Consider the following 4,915-nt stretch of genomic DNA (forward strand, 5'->3'; position numbering starts at 1 on the left):
TCCTTTTTTTTTTTTTTTTTTTTTTTTTTTTGCGGTACGTGGGCCTCTCACTGCTGTGTTCTCTCCCGTTGTGGAGCACAGGCTCTGGACACGCAGGCTCAGCGGCCATGGCTCACGGGCCCAGCCGCTCTGCGGCATGTGGGATCTTCCCAGACTGGGGCACGAACCTGTGTCCCCTGCATTGGCAGGCAGACTCTCAACCACTGCGCCACCAGGGAAGCCCTCGTTCTTGTTTTTAAAGCCAGTTTCCAGTGCTTTCTGTTGCTTTTTCTGCTTGGATAATGAATCAGTGTTCAATCTGTCAAAATGGACAAGAACATGTGGGAAGGTCTTTAAAAACAAATTAAAACCAATGAGGGATCTTTTCTTTTCTTTTTCTTTTTTTTTTGGCAGCAGAGGGTAAGGAAGAACTTAATTTTGGAGAAACTAGGGTACCCAGAGTGCTGGGTCATAAGGCTCAAGGTTAAGGATTGGATCCAGTTCCTAGAGCTCAGACCCTGGGGCCTGGGACCCCAGTGGCTAGTTTGACTGTGCTCATCAGCCCCTCCTGCAGCTGATTCCCGCAAAGCCTCCTCCAGCCTAGGACTCCTGCCTAATTTTTTTGCCACTCTGTGCTCTAGTTACACTGAACTATTTTTGAGTTCCCCTAAAGGATCATGTTCTCTCTCCTCCAGGCCTTGGCACAGGCAGTTTCCTAAGCCTGCACACTCCCTCCTCCCCTACACCCACCACGCTGAGCCCTGCCTTCTACAGGTCCTTCTGCAAGTCCTTCAGGGTAGAAGTCACCTCCTCTCAGGACCTTCTCTGATCTCCCCACTGACCTTCTCTGGGCTCCCATAGGACCCTCTTTTGGCCCACTTACTACCCTTCATGGTGACTCCCTCTTTTCTTTGTTATTCTCTCTAGACTGTGAGCTCCTCTGGGTTGGAACCATCTGGAGCACCTACTCAGCACTAAACCCAGGGCAAAGCCCTAGGGACACCATGATGAACAAACAAGAAGTCCAGGCCTCTGCCCTTATGTGGCTTAGAGCCTTATATTATAACTGTGTCCTTCAGGACAAAGACCTCCTTGAGAGCAGGGCCTGAACTGTTTCCTACTATATCCGTAGCACCAAGCACAGAACTTAACACTTCGTAGGTGCAAATAAACATTTTCTGAACGGCCAAGTGCAGAAAAGGAAAGATGACAGTAAGGACTGAGGCATAAATGACTTCATACATTTACTCCTCAGGCCACATTCAGCCTCTTAGGTGAACATGACTGTTCCCTGAAGTCAGCTTTCTGGAAAGTTCCTCTGAGGAAGAAGTGAAGTATTAATGCACCCAAGTTCCCCGACCCCAGCCGCCGAGAACCTGCCCTGGTGTCAAGTGCCCCAGGTTCTCAGTTGTTCCATTTATAGGCATGCTTGATGGTCACACTCTGACCTACACCCACTTCCTGCTTCCTCAAACTTGGTCCTCATTCCTGGAATGTAAGCATCATTTTTATACTGTCCCTGAGCAAACAAGCCCACCATCACACCTGGGGCAGTTTGGGAGGTGAAAGTCACCTCATACTGTCTCTGTGGAAGGATTTTTGACCTGGGATACACAACTTACCTGCCTCCATTTTCCAAATGCTACCTCACCCATCCAGCAAATAATTCCTGCATGCTAGGCACCCCGCCAAGCACGAGGAATAGAAAGGGGAATGAAGAGTGTGGCCCTCTTTCTGTAAACTGTATTTTACAGTAAATGTAGTTTACGACAAAAGTAAACTATGTTCACGCACTGCTGTAAAATCATGGACTATAATAACAAGGGCAACGAAGGAAACAAATTGAGTGCTGTGTGTGATTAACAAGGGGACCTTCTTTACACGGGTGATCAGGAAGTGTCTTTCTGAAGAGTCAACACTGAAGCTGAGACCCCTATCCCAAATTCCTTCCAAATGATAATAATCTATTCCCACACTGGGCCCCCACAGGAGGTTGAAACAGTATAGTGTCCTGAAAAAATCACAGGGTTTGGAATAAGTCAGGCCTGGGTTCCACTCCCAGCTGTGTTCCTTCCTGCTAAGGAACTTCTCAACTTCCAGCCAATGGAAACAACCACCACCAGAGGCCGTAGTGAGGACCATAGGGAATGAGAGGTGTGAGACCTCTAACAGCCTGGACCTGCGGCCCAAAGTTCTTACCCCAGATACTTAGGGAGAAAGAAGTCTCATCCTGAGCTCCGGCTCCCTGGCCTGCTTCCACTGCCTGTGGCTTGGAGGACCTTCCCTATCCTCATACCTCATCTTGACAGTCTCTGCCTGTCACCAGCCTCATCTCCTCTTCATCCCCCACCACAACCCCCTGTCTGGGAAGTCCTGCCCACCCCTCCCCCCAGTTAAGACAGTGGGTCTAGGGAATTCCCTGGCGGTCCAGTGGTTAGGACTCGGTGCTCTCACTGTGGTGGCCTGGGTTCAATCCCTGGTCGGGGAACTAAGATCCCTCAAGCTGTGCGGCGTGGCCAAAATAAAGACAGTGAGTCTACGTTGTCTCACCTCCTCCTATCACTTTTTAAAATTTATTTATTTTAATTAAAAAAATTTTTTTCCTCCTATCACTCTTAACTTCCAAGAGTCTCCAAAGCTTTAACAACTTTCACTCTTCTCCCTTACGCTGTCCTTGGGAATATCGCCCATTCACAGAGCTTCAAGATGTATGTTTTCATGGGTGACCCCCAGATATTCATCACTAACCCCAGTCTGACTGCTCTCCTAGTTGCCTGCTCAGCTCACAACCATCTCTAGAAACAGCCCCAGTACACCAGAACGCTCCATAGCAACCTGGTCTCAAACATGTGATACTGCCAACCCGAGGCCAACCAGATTGATGCAGACGTGTATTAAAAGATAATATTCCAACCAATAAGCACATGAAAAGATGCTCATTAACCATCAGGAAAATGCAAATCAAAGCTACAATGAGCTTCCACCTCACACTCAGTAGGATATCTAGAATTAGAAAGACAGATGATAACAAGGATGTGGAGAGATTGGAAACCTCATACACTGCTGATGGGATATAAAATGGTGCAGCCGCTTTGGGAAACAATCTGGCAGTTCTTCAAAAGGTTAAACATGGCATTACCATATGACTCAGCAATTCCACTCCTAGATACATCCCCAAGAGAAATAAAAACACGTGTCCACACAAAAACTTGTACACAAATGTTCATAGCAATATTATTCATAAAAGCCAAAAAGTAGAAACAACCCAAATGTCCATCAACTAATCGACAGATAAAGTATAATATAGCCACTCAGTGGACTATTACTTGGCAACAAAAAGGAATGAAGCACTGATGCATGCTACAACATGGAAGAACCCAACATTGGAACCTTGTCACATGAGTATTCAATAGGTGAAACTTTCAAGAGTATTCATCTGAGATAAATTGTGAAGAAGAGAGTCTGGGGGTTAGGGGAGCCACGATGGACATTGTCAAATATTTGCAAGACTCCATTTAAAAAGTTAAATTGGATTTTTCCCCTCTGCAGTTCCATGGGGCAAAATTAGAGCCAAGAGTGTTATAGGAAATTAGATAAATAAGAGCTTTTTAAGTAGACTGCTTATCGAGTTAACAACACCCATGATAATAAAAAATAAAGCTGCCTTACTATTGTGGAGATAAAGAACTTTCTGTTTTTCTAAGATGGTAAATACATTGCCTTATAAAGTGTGAGGTCCCCATCACCAAGGTATCCAACAAAAGTCAGGTAGGCATGTTGCTGAGGGGTTTCCAACATCAGTAGAGGAATTTGACTAGATGAGATCTGGTTTCTTCCTGCCTGGGGATCCTGGATTTCATTGCATTTTAGAAGTTTCCATGGGTGTCTGGAGATACAACTTTGTTAGCTCCAGATTGGTGGGTTCTGATTTTTGGGACTCTAGACTCCCTTCTGTAAACTTGTATCATCCACTGCCATTTTAGCCTTCTGCTCCTCAAAATAAAATAATTTTTCCCAGTTCCAAGTTCAAAGGGGGTGGGGATAATTAATGTGAATTAGTGTAGTTTGAAAGAGCAGTAAAGTTTGGGATAACTGACTTACACAAGATCACAAAACTGGTAGGAAGAGGCAAATCAGGATTTGACTCTCCTCTCCAAATCTGTATTCCTGGGTTCGACTTTTAATCACATTTATGTCCAAACACCCAACTGTGGGGCCTTTTAAGCTCCTGACTGCCATTCTCTGCCCAGAGGTTTTCACAATTCACGTGTTTGGTGTTCTGAGTTGAATTGTGTCCCCGCAAAATGCATATGTTGATGTCCTCATGTCCAGTCCCTCAGAATGTGACCTTACTTGGAAACAGTGTTGTTGCAGATGAATTAGTTGAGTTCGTTAGGGTGGGCCCTAATCCAAGATGATTAGGTGTCCTTATAGAAAAGGGAAATTTGTGCACAAACGCATACACAAGAACCCCACGTGAAAGACACAGGAGAAGATGGCCATCTACAAGCCAGGGAGAGAGGCCTGGAGCACAACCTTCCCTTGCAGCCCTCAGGAGGAACCAACCCTGCCGACAGCTTGACCTTGGACTTCTAGCCTCCAGAACTGTAAAACGATAAACTGCTGTTGTTTATGTTACCCAGTCTATGGTACTTTGTTATGGCAGCCCCAGGAAGTTAATACACGTGAGGAAATGTCATTGAGGAAATATGAACTGAGGGCTGGTGGGTGAGGCACAGCAAAGGGACTCAGGCCCATGGCCCTGAGCACTCACTCTCTGGCAGGGGAGACAAGACAGGGAGCAGAGTAGCCAGTGCCAGGGCCATGAGAATAAGTTATCAAAGTCACTGAATGAGGAACCCAGGGAGGGAAGTTTCCTGTCCGTGGGCCTGCTGGGGAGGCTAATGCCTTTGCACTGGTCCTTGAAGACTGGGAT

The sequence above is a fragment of the Neophocaena asiaeorientalis genome, unplaced genomic scaffold, assembly GCF_003031525.2.
Source record: "Neophocaena asiaeorientalis asiaeorientalis breed wild unplaced genomic scaffold, Neophocaena_asiaeorientalis_V1.1 scaffold192, whole genome shotgun sequence".
Taxonomy (NCBI): domain Eukaryota; kingdom Metazoa; phylum Chordata; class Mammalia; order Artiodactyla; family Phocoenidae; genus Neophocaena; species Neophocaena asiaeorientalis.